The sequence below is a fragment of the Suricata suricatta genome, chromosome 6 (assembly GCF_006229205.1).
Source record: "Suricata suricatta isolate VVHF042 chromosome 6, meerkat_22Aug2017_6uvM2_HiC, whole genome shotgun sequence".
NCBI lineage: Eukaryota > Metazoa > Chordata > Mammalia > Carnivora > Herpestidae > Suricata > Suricata suricatta.
Genome location: NC_043705.1, coordinates 113,137,056 through 113,151,911, shown reverse-complemented (window position 1 = coordinate 113,151,911; position 14,856 = coordinate 113,137,056). Strand labels below are relative to the sequence as shown.

The 14,856-nt window shown below is 41.7% G+C and overlaps 1 protein-coding gene and 1 long non-coding RNA gene across 2 annotated transcripts in view; both read right to left on the bottom strand.

Moving 5' to 3' along the window:
- Positions 1-14,856, bottom strand: part of HCN1 (hyperpolarization activated cyclic nucleotide gated potassium channel 1) — a 400,352-nt gene that overhangs the window by 257,600 nt on the left and 127,896 nt on the right. The window lies entirely within an intron of this gene.
- LOC115293158 lies at positions 6,054-7,392 on the bottom strand. The gene is made up of 3 exons (XR_003909392.1): positions 7,309-7,392; positions 6,771-6,996; positions 6,054-6,304 (listed from the first exon to the last, which is right to left on the bottom strand). It is a non-coding gene; the product is annotated as an uncharacterized LOC115293158 (long non-coding RNA).

Genomic DNA, 14,856 nt, shown 5'->3' with positions numbered 1-14,856 from the left:
AGGGTTAAGGTTGATATAAACAGCCCTTAGCCCGAGTTTGTCTTTACAGGTGTTTCTCCAATGGGGTCTTCCCCACCCTGCTGGCTAGTCACCCTGGTCATTGGGCACTGATACAATATGGAGGGCCTTTGTACAAATCAAAGACACCACTTCCTTTTTAAATTTTTTAAATGTTTATTTATTTTTGAGAGATGGAGAGAGACAGCGTGAGCAGGAAAGGGGCAGAAAGAGCGGGAGACACAGAATCCAAAGCAGGCTCCAGTCTGTGAGCTGTCAGCACAGAGCCTGATGCAGGGCTTGAACTTGGGAACAGTGAGCTCATGCCCTGAACCGAAGTCGAATGCTTAACAACTGAGCCACTCAGGCGCCCCTTATTTATTTATTTTGAGGGGGCCAAGGGCAGAGAGAGGGAAAGAGAGATAATTCCAAGCAGGCTCCACACTGTCATCACAGAGCCCTATGTGGGGCTTGAACTCCCAAACCATGAGATCATAATCTGAGCCAAAACCAAACTGAGCCACCATGTGCCCCTTACCACTACTATTCTCGAACATATCTACTCTCTTATATTTTGGCAAAATCAGCTTTTTAGATGCAAATGTATTTTATATACATTGTGAAATTGTATCACTGTGGTATTGGGTCATGGTGGATTTGGTCCATTGTTCCAGTTAGCTGAGATCCCCCTGGGTCATGGCTCAGTTGCCTTACATACACCTAAAGCAACATGCAATACACGCCTGCGTCTATGTCTCTAAAAACAACTCATGATGAGGTTTGGGCCAAGGGCAGCTCAGCAACATGACTAGGAACCTTTCCCAGGGCACCTAGGGAGTATTTGTTGAGAAACTACTATGTATTAGCCACTGCGCCAAGAATGGTGTTGAACGAAGCAGAGAACAGGCCCTCACAGAGCAGAGTGCAGTGGGGCAACGCACATTAAACCAGTAATTATACCGATAAATATATAATTATAAAATGTGATGAGCACTGTAAGGGAAAATTACAGATTGTCATGAGAGAGTTTGCCAAGGCACACAATTTAGATTGGGGTACCAGAGTAGGCTTCTTTAAAGAAGTGACATTTCCGTTGTTCCCTGGAGGGTGGGTTGAAGTTAAGGAGGTGAGGGCTTTGGGGTAGAGCAGCGCAGGCAGAGGCATCAAGGTCACGGTGAGTGGCCCGTGGTAGAGAGCAGGGGAGTAGGATGAGAGACAGGAGGGCTCTGGCCGTACTGGGTGTGCGGCACCTGCAGAATTATGGGCCTCCTCGGGATAACTTAGGTAGAATAGAAAGCACTCGAAGGTTTGTAAGCAGAGGAGGGAACTGACTTGACTTGCATCTCACCAAAAGCACTCTGGGATTGTGGGAGAATGGACAGGAGGACGACACAGTGGACACGGAGCCTGTCGTAGGCATGTTTCCCGCAGATGGAGATAAGGGATGGTGGTACCTTAGTCCAGTGATCTTCCAGCGTTTTGTCTTATGTACCCCCCCTCCCCCAAACTATTGGGAAAGTGATGTGTCCCTGCATACCTTTTTAACGTAACATTTATATTTTTCATTACGCTCAACAGTTACAAAAGACAGTTTCTGCTGTATTGTAAATATTGACACTTTAGAATGAAATTGTTACATCTCTATGTAAAAATTTTTTTTTAACATTTATTTATATTTGAGACACAAAGAGTGAGCAGGGGGAGAGGCAGAGAGGGAGGGAGACACAGAGTCGGAAGCAGGCTCCAGGCTCTGAGCTGTCAGTACAGAGCCTGATGCTGGGCTCGAACTCATGAACTGCGAGATCATGACCTGAACCAAAGTTGGATGATTAACTGACTGAGCCACCCAGGCACCCCTATTACCTCTCTGTTTTAAATGGGTTAAACCAGAACCTAAAAAACTAGTGATTTGATACCCACTATCCCATTTACAAATTCCAGGAACTACCTCTTCTTTACCAGTAGGGATTTTATATCATTCCTTTTTCTCTTCTGATTCCATTCCAAATTCCCCACAAAATTGTGTCCTAATTCACATTATGCTTGAGAATCACTTGCCGATTCACCTATTACAGATGTCTCTGCCTTAAAAATATGCATATATATTATCAAAAGGCTCCGAGTTCAATATGGATTGGGTAATTGCGATTTTAACTAGTACACAATCAGTCAAAACAACACAAATCCAATAGAGACCTTTATAAAAAATTGTTAGACAAAATTGTTCTAGAAATCACCTTTTAGTGAGATGAAGGAGGTACTTTTTTTCCAAGTACTTCACATCTCTGAGGGTAAACATGATTTATTTCAGTTACTGATGGGATTAAACAGGGTTCAGGAAAATTCTGGTCCTATTTTTCATTTTTATAGATGAAATAGGCCACACTCATGTTCATAAAAATACAACATGTAAAAATGAAGGAGTTTTGCTGTAGTAATTCTTGAACCCCTAAGTTACATGCAAATATCCAAAAGAAAGAAACATAAAAATTATTTTTTATAATCTATCAGTTAACAATTTTATTAGATCTTCCTTTTTTTTATTGGAAAGCAAACGTTTGGAAAAGATTGGTTTATAACCCTGTATGCTCTAACGTTCACAGGACTGGAAGTAAATGAGGCCCAAAAACATATATTTAACTCTGTAAAAAATATAGTTGCTTGTTGCTATTTTCAAAAGCTACATTCTAGAAAGTTGCTACAAACACTGATTTAGCAAATATTGAATCACTGCTTTGAGGGAAATACAGAGTTAGGTTCCTGAGAACATTTGCTCGCAGCATTTTTATCAACTGAGCAGTCCATAACCTTGTTTTACGTGTGTCTCTGTTTAGAGGTGTTTAATATATAATATGATTCATTGACATTGAACTCAGAGCCAAGAGCACTGTAAGGAAGCCTTGAGCTCAGCGTATCTAACACACTTCTATATAGGACACATCACAGCCTTCTTGCACTCAGGAACACTAGACAGCAGCCCATTTGGGGGCCATTTAAAACAGCAACATCACCTGCAAAACTCATAAAAATGTGTGAAACGTGGCACTGAGAAGGTCTGGAAAGATCGCTTGTTCGCAGTATGAGAACTGAAACGCAGGGTGCCGCCTTCTTCAGCCTCAGCCGGGAACCTGCCTGTTGGGCCAACTCAAAATTGTCACCACTCTGTGCATGTCCACACGTAACCACAAAGCACCATAATTATCGATTTGGAGGCTACACACAAATTTAAGTGGGCAGGCAAATTCACAAACATAGAACCCATGGATTAAGATGAGCTATAAGTCAAGTTTATACATTGTTAAATAAAATAGGTTCTATGGATCTCTGTCATCATTGGTCTATCTCTATATGTACATATACTTTCATAATGACATGGAAGGCTAAATTTAAATTTATTTATTTATTTATTTTTACATTTTATTTATTTTTCAGAGACAGAGAGAGACAGAGCATGAACAGGGGAGGGGAAGAGAGAGAAAAAGACACAGAATCCAAAGCAGTCTCCAGGCTCCGAGGTAGAGGTCAGCACAGAGCCTGACGCTGGGCTTGAACCCATGAACGTGAGATCATGGCCTGAGCCTATTTAAACTTAAAAGTATCAGATTCCTTGGGGTTCCATGCAGGAGCATAGCGGGAAGAGTCTGCTCAGCTTGGCCGGACTGGAAGAGAAGGAAGGGCTTTGTGCCTGACTCCCTCCTCCCCTGAGAGGCGCACAGCAGTGGAGGAAGGTCTCAGTGTGGTGCTGATTACCTTCTTATTAGATTCATTCACTCTCTCAATTTTAGACAAGTATTATCTCCAAACTATTACCAAGATTTTTATTAAATAATTTAAGTATACTGTTAAGTATTTTTACATTAACTGGTGCCTCATTTAAACCAGTGTTTTCAGAAAGGGCTAGGAAAATGGACGTATTTTTCAATATTTTAATATACTTTTGATAATACAATTTTAAAGACATTATTTTCATGTCTTTCAATAATATTTTTTTGTCAAAACCATGAGACCATCAGTCTGTGGATTTAGCTAACTGAATTTATGGAAAATGTCTGCTGTATTATTAGCATTGCCAAATCAATTAGCTAAATCAGATGGACTTTCAATCATAAAATTTGTCTTCAATTTTTAATTCAAACAAATTAATTAACATTTCCAAAGCTATTATCGAAAGCACTGTGAAAGAAATTATTAATGCATTTTTAGAAATGGATTAATGAAGCAAATCAACTCAAGATTAAACACTGTAGATATCATTTACTTATGTTAATAAGCTATACAAATAAGAATAAATCTATATACCATTTGTAATTACTTAAATGATAATACTGCAATGTAATATATAGTTAAAATATACATCACTTATGAAGGAAAGGGTATGAGTAAAAGCATGATATTTCTTTGGTATATTGCTTTGGAAATAACTCTACTAATGTCATACATATCATGAGCAAAATATCTCCATGTATTTAATGAAAGATATGTGAGACTAAAAAAATCTATTTGGTCAGTTCAATTCTTCTAGGAGGAATTGTTTTGATAGTAGAAAATATTATACGTATTATGAAATAAAATGAGAAGAAAATTAAATGTAACTTAATTTTATAGTTTATATTTTATATTTCATGATATAATTAGATTATATCTATGGTTCATGATAATATTAGTAAAATATTTTAACTTAGTGTGCCATAGATTGAATTTAAAAGAAACCACGTAACATTTTAGTCATCAGGTTTTATCCATTGTGTTTTGAAGAATCTGGTGGTCTAAAAAATATTCTAGTTACATCTAAAAGAATTAGTGTCACCAATCTGTTTGAAGATCTTTTATTTCTAGCTAATGTATTCTGGGCAATGAGTATTATGAATGACTGAAAAATATTGCTTCCATTTTAATACATTAAATAAAAGCCCTATTTAGTAAGCAATATTTACTACTGATTCTGTGTTGCATTTACTGGATTCGCTATTAAGAGCAAAGAATTATTTGACACTGCCTGGGGTATGGGAGAGATGAGTCCATTAAAGGAAAATCCTCATGAATCCATTGTCCACATTATACAGTGCTCTGACATTAGGACAGCCAAATGGCTGTGATGCTACACTCCTCTTCGCTTTTGACAGAAATAAAGAGAAAAATGGGAAGCCTTACAACATGCCTATAGATGCTTTAATTAATCATTAAAAGATGTGCCTCATCCTAATTTTTTGTTGTTTGGTTTTTATGCATTGGCCTTTTGGTGTACTTGCAAGTTTTTGTAGTGGGATTCCAGATAGGAGAGAACTTGTCTTTGTCTTGTAAAGTGGAGGAAGGGAGATTATGAAAGGGTTAGAAAAGGTGAATCTTCATGAGGTTAGCAAAGGGTATATTTGAAGATCTGGATCTATAAGTGGATTCCTTTAAAATCATCACTATCCGCCCAGCCCTGAAAGTCTGTGCTTCCTCCAGAGGTATGCTAATTTGAAGACCATCACTTTGCCTACAGCTGAAACAGTAGGGATGTAGCAGAGTGACAGACTAAACAGAGTTTGTGGGTAAAACCTGCAGAACGTGTTGGGGTAGGGAATAGGAGAGACAAGTGTTAAAGAAGACTCCACAGTAGAGACCGGGAAGACTGGAGAACATAGCCTCCTAGTCTGTCTTTTTCACCTTATTTTGTTTTAGACTTTGTGTTGGTGGACATTTTATTGACTTGACTCTCAACTTTTTGGCTAATATTATCAAATATAAATGATTATTGGCAAATGGTATTTCCAAAATGATTTTCCCTTTTAATGTGGTATCTTTGGTCACCCTCAACCCTCAAGCCTTCTTAACAGCTCCTTAAAGGCTCAAAGTCAAACTCCAATTTTGTCCTGACATGCTGAATGATTACATATTCAAGCTTATTAATATTAAAAGGGGTGTTTCTTTTTTTAAATTAAACACACTTTTAGATACAGTAGACCTCCAAAAATCTCTATACTGTTTCTCTTCTGTGGCATCTACCACAAAATATGAAGAAAGGGACCTCTGTGCCTTGTGTGTCTGGCATATAGTAAGTGCACAATCAACAGTTGAGTGAAACGTAGGACATTTTCTTGATTTATTTTTTAAAAATAAGACACATACAAAGGAAGTATTTTCACAGCCATGCTTCTTAGAATGTTTTTCCTAGACCCGTTCTCCTACATCTTCATATACAATCTTTTATTAGTAACAAACAAGGGCCTAAGTTTATGTCCCCAGGTTGTGACAATCTCAATCACTCCTGTTACAGGTCCCAGAGCAGTCTGATCTGCAGTCACCTGTTTCTCCTGTATTCAGGCTGCGTTCAAGCAGGTGGGAGAGGTTACCCCTGGCTCTTCGGCCTGTGCAGTTTATCTATCTGATCCGCCCTTGGTGCACATTTCTGGGTCCAGCCAAAGGCATGGCCAGTGTCACGACAACCCCCCGGGGCCGTTGCCTGGGGCCAGTGTCACGACAACCCCCGGGGCCCTCGCCTGGGTGGGAGTTCCCGGGGAGCCACCCACCAGCTAGGTCCTCCCTCATCCGTGGGCTCCATCATAGGCCTCGGCCCCCAGCATGCTCTGCGCAGGCCTCGAGGCCCAGCCCCTAGCACGCAGTGCGGGGACCACTAGCCTCAGCCCCCATCATGCATTGCGAAGGCTTTGCGACCCATTCCCCCAGCATGCATTGCATAGGCCTCGAAGCCCAGCCCACAGCATGCACCGCGCGCAGGTCCCGGCCCCACCCCCAGCGAGCACTGAGCGGGCTCTGGCTCAGACCCTCACCTCCAAGCGCGGAGCTGCCTCGAGGCCCGGGGGTGGCCGGCGGTTGCTACGAGGAGGAGTAGGGGCGCCCACCCTCGGGGCTGCCCTAGTACAGCTCTCTCAGACGTGTGCCCGCCAGACCTTTGCCTCTTGGCCCAAAAAGGGTCTGGAGCGGCAGTGTGGCCACAGCGCTGTGGGTGAGGGCGGGCACCTGGGACCCTCGACGACACCCAAACTTTGAGTGGGTCTGCGGGGCAGGGAGAGTAGCGGTCAGGTTGGGCTTGGGGGGCGGGGCAAGGGGAGCTGAGCGGAGACGTGGGGCCAGGCGGCGGAGGAGGGGGTTAGGACCCAGAGCGGGGCAGGGCAGGGGTGCATCACCGGGGTATCGGGAGGTGGGTCCCACCGTCTGGGGTTGGCCTGCGCTGCCGAGTAGGAATGGAGGGCCTCATTGTCCCCAGCGTGCGGGGACAGTGCCTCCGAATCCCACTTTCCGTCTCCCGGCCGCGGGCTCGGGGCGCCTGGCTGGAGTCAGACGGATCCCTGCCCTCCAGTGGCTTACCTTCTCAGAGCGCCTTTTGTTACTGCCCTTTATTAGGCCTAGTGCTCGCTCTCTCCTGAGGCTGAGTTGAGGGGTTCACGGTGCACTCCCGATTGTGTATTATGTGCGCAGTCCTGTGTGTGCACACGCAGATCCGAATGAGGACGTGTTACGTACGGGTGTACATATAACGGTTCTAACAGAATTGCCTTCATAGCATTCGTAGGTACCGTACTTGCATCCGTGAGTGAGAGTCCTCCGAGACACCTGTAGATCTGTATACACTGACCCACATCGGATTCGGTTTGCCAGCCTCTTGTTTGCGGATATTTGCATTTATATTCAGAGGTGTTACCGTCTGTACTGTTTTTGGTGCAAGTACTAGTTCTTGTTTGGGAACTGTTACCGGTTTACTTTACAAGAGAGGAGTTCGGTAGTTTTTCTTCTTTATTTCCGAAAGAGTTTGTGTTACAAGGATTCTCAGCTGTTTGTGCGTTTGATAAAGCTCACCGGTTAACACTGTGGCCTGTGTCTCTGCGGTAAAGAAGAGCCCTTCGGGTACTGTTTCTTTCCTTATCCTCATCAGCGTTTAGTTTTATTGATCTTGATTATTGTTTGTTTGCTGTTATATTAATTTCTTTTACTTTCAGCTTGTTCATATTCTGGCTTCTTTATTGAATACATCAATCTTTAAAATATTAAATGCATTAAATGCACCTGGGTGGCGCAGTTGGTTGAGCCACCGACTTTGGTTCAGATCATGATCTCACAGTTTGTGGGTTTGAGCCCTGCCTCTGGTTCTCTGCTGTGAGCATGGAGCCCACTTCCAGGCTCCTACCCTTCTCTCTCTGCCCTTCCCCTGATTGAGCTCTCTCTCTCCCTCAAAAATGAGTGAATTAAAGAAAAAAAATTAAATACATTCAATACTATTAATTTCTAAGTTCTAAGAAGTACTCTGTATCCATCAAGTTTAAATATGTGTTATTTTATTGTTGAATGGTTCTGGAGAGTAATTTCCAGTTTCATTTTTAATCCATGGTTTATTTAGGAGTGCAGTTTTGAGTTTCCAAATCTGGAGCACTTTTAAAAGTGCATTTTTGTTGACTTACAATTTATTTACATTATATTGGACAATGGGGTCTGCATAATACTGACTCTGAGCTTTGTGGTCTTGTTACCAAGAATGTGGTCAGTTTTCATAAATGTTTTATGTGATTTGAAAAGTGCACTCCTTGTTTTTTATGTATAGAGTTCTTTGTTAGGTCAAGCCTATTAATCGTGAGGGTCAAATACTTCCTTTTTGTTTTTTAGAGACAGGAACTGTTAAAAAATTATTTATTTTGAAAGACAGATGAGAGTGAATCCCAAGAAGGCTCCATGCTGAGGGCACAAACCCTGATGTGGGGCTAGAACTCATGAACTGTGAGATCCTGACCTGAGCTGAAACCAAGAGTCAGTTTGATGCTTAACTGAGCCACCTAGGCACCCTAAGGTCAAATACTTGCAATTACTTGTTATTTTAGTTCACTTGATCTGTAACTCATTGAGGCAGGTGTCTTAAAATATCACACTGTGACTATGTTTGTGAAATGTCAAGTTTTATTTAATTCCATCAGATTTTGCTTAATATATTTTGAGGCAGTGTTAGGTATATAAAAGTAATAAGTTGTAGCTTCTGGATGGATTTTCCCTTTTATTATTGAGATGCAGTTACCCCTTATTACTGCTTTTCCCTTATTTTGTCTGGTAGAATATTGTTAGCAGTCTCTTTCTTTCTTCCTCTCTTTCTCTCTTTCATTTACTTATATATTTATTTATTTTTGAGAGAGAAGACAAAGCACAAGCAGGGGAAGGGTAGAGAGAGAGGGAGACACAGAATCCAAAACAGGCTCCAGGCTCTGAGCTGTCGGCACAGAGCCCAGTGCGGGACTCAAACTCATGAACTGCGAGATCATGACCTGAGCCGATGTCACCCGCCTGACTGAACCACCCAGGAGCCCCAACCAGTTTTCTTTTGGTTTGCATCGGCGTAGTATGGTGTTTTCTATTTTTTTATTTTTTATTTTTGTTGTGGAAAATATGCACAACACAAAAATTTTAATCCTTTTTAAGTGTACAGTTCAGCGGCATTAAGTACATTCCCACCGTTGTGTGACCATCACCGGCGTCCATCTGCAGATTTTGTCATCATCCCAGACTGGGATTCTGTACCCATTAGTCAGTGACTCCCTATTACCCCTCTCCAGCCCCTGATAATCAGTAGTCTACTTTGTCTCTGTGAGTGTGGCTGTTCTAGGAACCTCATATAAGTAGAATCACAATCATATTTGTCCTTTGTGTCTGGCTTATTTTACTTAGCGTGATGTCTTCAGGAATTGTCCGTGTTGTAGCATGAGTCAGAAAATCTTTTTTGTGTGTGAGAACATTTAATTACTCTCTTAACAAATTCAGTTTTACAATAGTGTTACCACCTGTAGTCAGTATGTTATACATTAGATCTGACTTATTTACAGCTGAAAGTTTGTACCCTTCTACTAATTTCTATTTCCCCAACCCCTGAGCCTTGGCAACTACCTTTCTACTCTGTTTCTGAGAGTTCAGCTCCCCTCCCCCGGGATTTCACATATAAATGACACCAGGCAGTGTTTGTCTTTTCTTTGTCTGGCAGGGTGCCCTCAAGTTACATCCATGCTCTCACAAACAGGATCTCCTTCTTTCGAGTGGCCGAGTAGTATAACCCTGCATATGTGCACCACGTCTGCTGTATCCTTTCACCCAGTGACACCTAGCTTGGTTTTGATTCTTGATATTGATATCTATCACAGCAAACATGGGAGTGGAAATGTCTCTTCAAGATTCTGTTTTCATTTCCTTTGGATGTATTTCCAGATGTGGGGTTGCTGGATCATATAGCAATCTTGTTTTAATTTTATGAGCATCTGCATGCTGTTTCCATAGTAATTATGCCAGTTTCATTCCCACCCACAGTGCACGAGGGCTCCCCTTTCTCCCGTCCTCACCAACACTTGTTTCTTGTCTTTTTGGGAATGACCATTCTCACAGGTGTGAGGTGGTACCTCATTGTGGCTTTGGTTCGCATTTCCCTGATGACGAGTGTGTTGAACATCTTTTCATGTATCTGTTGCCCGGCCATTTGTATGTCTTTGGAAAATCTGCCCATTTAAAATGGATTGTTGGGCTTTTTGCCACTGAGTTGTGTGAGTTTGTATATTTTGGATAGTAACCCTGTGTCAGATGACTTGCAGATGTTTTCTTCCATTCCCTAGGCTACTTTTTCATTTTGTTGAGGGTTTCCTTTGCTGTGCAGAAGCATTTTCATTGATGTAGTCCACTTGTTTATTTTTGCTTTTATTACCTTTGTTTTTGGTGTCATATGAAAAACTGACAAGACCAGGGTCAGGAAGTTCATCCCCGATGCTTTCCTCTAATAGTTTTATGGGTTCAGGTCTTAAATTTAAATCTTGAATTCATTTTGAGTTATTTTTCGTGAGATAATATGGTTCTGCACTCACTTCCAATGTGTGTTTTGGGTGAGGGGGTTCTTACCACCAGGCTACACTCAGACACCTGGCAGTGTCCTGCAGGTCAGCTCACTCTGACACTGTCCATCTGGAGGTCCCTTCACGTCTCACATGTTAAGGGCTCAGCCCTGTAACCCTGCACTCCTCCTACCCCCTCCCCACCTCAGTGCCAGTTCTCACCTGACCAGCTGCATAAAGGAGGTGTAATGACCCCTCTGTTGGTTCCATTACTTTGCTAGGGTGCCTCACAGAGAAATGCTTCACTTACTACTGGTTCGTTATAGAAGGGTACAACACAGAAACCGCCAGATAGAAAAGAGGCCTCGGGCAAAGTATGGGGAAGAGGCACGGGGCCTCCATGCCTTCAGGTGCACCGCACTCCCTGAATCTGTGTGTTCACCCGCTCACCCGCTCGGAAGCTCTTTGAAACCCATCCTTCTGGGCTTTACAGAGGCTTTATTGCATAGGCATGGTTGGTTAGACCACTGGCAGTTAATTCCACCTGCAGCCTCTCCCCCGTCCCCAGAGGTCCAGGCAGTGGGGCAGAAAGTTCCAGCCCTCTCATCAGTTGTATGGTTCGTTCTCTTGGCAGCCAGCCTCCACATTAGGTGAGGGCCACACACATTAATGTAAACAATGGACACCTTTATCTCTGTACTCATTTAGGATATTCGGGGAGTTTTAGGAGCTTTGTGCCAGAAATGAGACAAAGACCAAATGTATATTTCTTGTAAGTACTACATCACAGAAGTGTAAGATAGTGGACCAGATTCGTTCTTTTGCATGTGGCTGTCCAGTTTTCCCAACCATTTGTTGAAGAGACTGTCCTTTCCCCATTATTTATTCTGGTCTCTTGTGTCGCAAATTAATTGATCATGTATGTGTGGGTTTATTTCTGGGCTCTCTTTTCTGTTCTGCTGGTCTGTGTGTCTGTTTTCATGTCCGTAGCACTCTGTTTGACTACTATTGCTCTGTAATATAGTTTGAAGTCAGCTTCTAGCTTGTTTTTTTTTCAAGCCTGCTTTGATTATTTGGGGTCATTTTTCGTTCCATATAAATTTTAGGATTATTCGGTTTCTGTGCAAAATGCCATCAGAATTTTGATAGAGATAGTACTGAATCTGTAGAATGTTTTGGGCATTTTGGACATTCAGTAATAGTAATTCTAATCCAGGAGCACAGGATACCTTTCCATTTATTTATATTATAAATTTCTTTCAACAATGTCTTAGAGTTTTCAGTGTTCAGATCTTTCATCTCCTTGGTTAAACTTATTCCTAAGTATTTTATTCTTTTTTTGATGCATTTAAAACTGGCCTTGTTTTCTTAATTTCTCTGATAGTTTGTTGTTAATGTGTGGAAACACAAATGATTTTTGTTTCTTGAGTTTGTATCCTGCAACTTGATTGTATTTATTAGTTCTAACAGAACTAATCCTGCCCTCTTCCAAGCTAGCCTGCAATGGATTATGGCAAAATAATGAGAAACATACATGTAGGTCTCTGCCCATGGTTCCTGACAGTTCCTAAAACCTTTGTAAATTCCTAAGTGTTAAGAGCACTAGGAACATCTTGTGTTCTGGGTGGTCTTACCTGGCTCCGGACTCAGGGCTCTGAAATGCCTCGTAATTTTTTGGGTGATAGGAGTTTTATTTTGGTTGCTGCTGCTGTTCTAATGAGGTTACTCTAGGCCGGCCCCTGAAAAGGACTCTGTTACCAGAAAGACCCAGCCATGATTAGGAGCTTGACAGTTGCAGGCCCGTCTTCACGTCCCTCGTTCTCTAGAGAGGGGAGAGTGACAGGAAATGGAGTTAATAGGAGGTCCTGCCTGTGAGGAAGCCTCCTTAAAAACTCCGATAGTATGGGCTCAGAGGGCTTTCAGTTTGGTGAGCACATTCACATACTAGGAGGAGGACGTGTCCTGTCTCCACATGGGCAGAAGCTTCTGCCCGTGGGTATAGACTCTGACCTCTGTACCTCTTCATCTGGCTGTTCGCCTGTATCCTTGATCACATCCTTTAATAACTGGTAAAAGCATCTCAGGGTTTACCTGAGCTCTGTGAATGATTAAATGGGAAGGGGGTCATGGAAAGCTAAGTTTTAGCCAAGTCTGACAAGTTGTGGGTCACCTGGGGACCTGCTACTTCTGATTGGCTTCTGGAGTGGGGAGCGGTCTGTTGGGACTGAGCCCTTAATCTGTGGGGTCTGACATGGACTCCGGGTAGACAGGCTCAGAGCGGAGTTAAACTGTAGGACACACAGCTGTTGTCACAGAATTCTTGGCATGGGAAAAACCCCACTTGTTTAATGTCTAGAAGCTTGTGAGTGTGGCAAGTAACGTGAGAGGAAAAGAGCTACCTAAGAGGAAGACTCAGTTTTTCCTCTTCCACGCCACATCACCCTGACGCTCTCCAATTTTTTAAGTCATCTTGTCAAAAACTTTAACAAACTTGAAATTTTGAATGAGGTCATATTGAATGTAAAGATCAGTCCAGGGACAATTGACATTTTAATGTCTTTCTGTTAATATTTAGCTCTTTTGATCTTCTCTAGTACATGTTTTTTTCTCTTTGTTACCTTTCTGCTCTAGGTTTTTTTTCTGAAAAATTTTTTTCCAATTATATTGAACTGTATTTGATAAAAATACCATATATATTTCAGGTATAGAATGTGATGATTTAGCATGTGTATGCATTGTGTAATGATTACTGCACATGAATTAACACATCTGTCATCTCACAGTCACCTGTGTGTGTGCGCGTGTGGTATATGTGCGTGTGTGCGGTGAGAAGCTGATACTCTCAGCAAATTCCAGGTACACAACATGGTATTATTAACGAAAAGTCACAGTGCTGGTGTTCACTACTGAGTTTTAGGAGTTTCTTAAATATTTTGGATATTAATCCCTATCACATCCATGGTTTACACATTTTTTATACCATTCTGTAGATTGCCTTTTCATTTTGTTGATTATTTCCTTTGCTCTCCAGAAGGTTTTAGTTTGATGTTGTCCTACTTGTCCATTTTTGCTTTTATTACATGTGCTTTTGGTGTCGTATCCAAACCATCATTGCCACGACCAGTGTCAAAGAACTTTCCCCCTCTCTTTTATTCTAGGAGTTTCGCCATTTCAGCTTTTAAATTTAAGTCTTTATCCATTTTGAGTTAATTTTTGTGTATGGTATAAGATAAAGGTCTAGTTTCATTCTTTTGCATTGGAATATCCAGTTTTCCTAATACCATTTATTTAAAAAACCTATCCTTTCCTGATTATATGTTCTTTGTGCCCTTGTCAAAATAGTTGACTGTATAGGTAAGTTTATTTCTGGGCTCTCTGTTCTATTCCATTGGCTCATGAGTCTATTTGTATGCCAGTACCATACTGTTTTGATTACTCTAGCTTTGTTATATAACTTTAAGTCAGAAAATGTGATACCTCTATCTTTATTTTTCTTTCTTTCTTTTTTTTTTTTTTACTTTCTGCCTCTTGTTTTATTAAAAAGGAAAGAGGTAGAGTATACAACCTAAGGTAAAAAATTGTATCGATGAGAATTACTTTTTTTCCATAATATTTAATTGTCAAATTGTTTTCCATACAACACCCAGTGCTCTTCCCCTTAAGTGCCCTCCTCCATCACCACCACTTTTCCCCCCTCCCCCTTCCCCTTCAACCCTCAGTTCATTCTCAGCATTCAATAGTCTCTCAAGTTTTGCATCCCTCTCCCCAACTCTCTCTCCCTCCCTCCTCCGCTCCCCCTGGTTCTCCATTAGGTCTCTCTTGTTTTCCTGCTAGACCTATGAGTGCAAACATATGGTTTCTGTCCTTCTTGGCCTGACTTACTTCACTCAGCATGACACCCTCAAGGTCCATCCACTTTCCTACAAAGGGCCATATGTCATACCCTCTCATTGCCATGCAGTACTCCATCGTGTATATATACCACATCTTCTTGATCCATTCGTCAGGTGATGGACATTTAGGCTCCTTCCATGTTTTGGCTATTGTTGACATTGCTGCTATGAACATC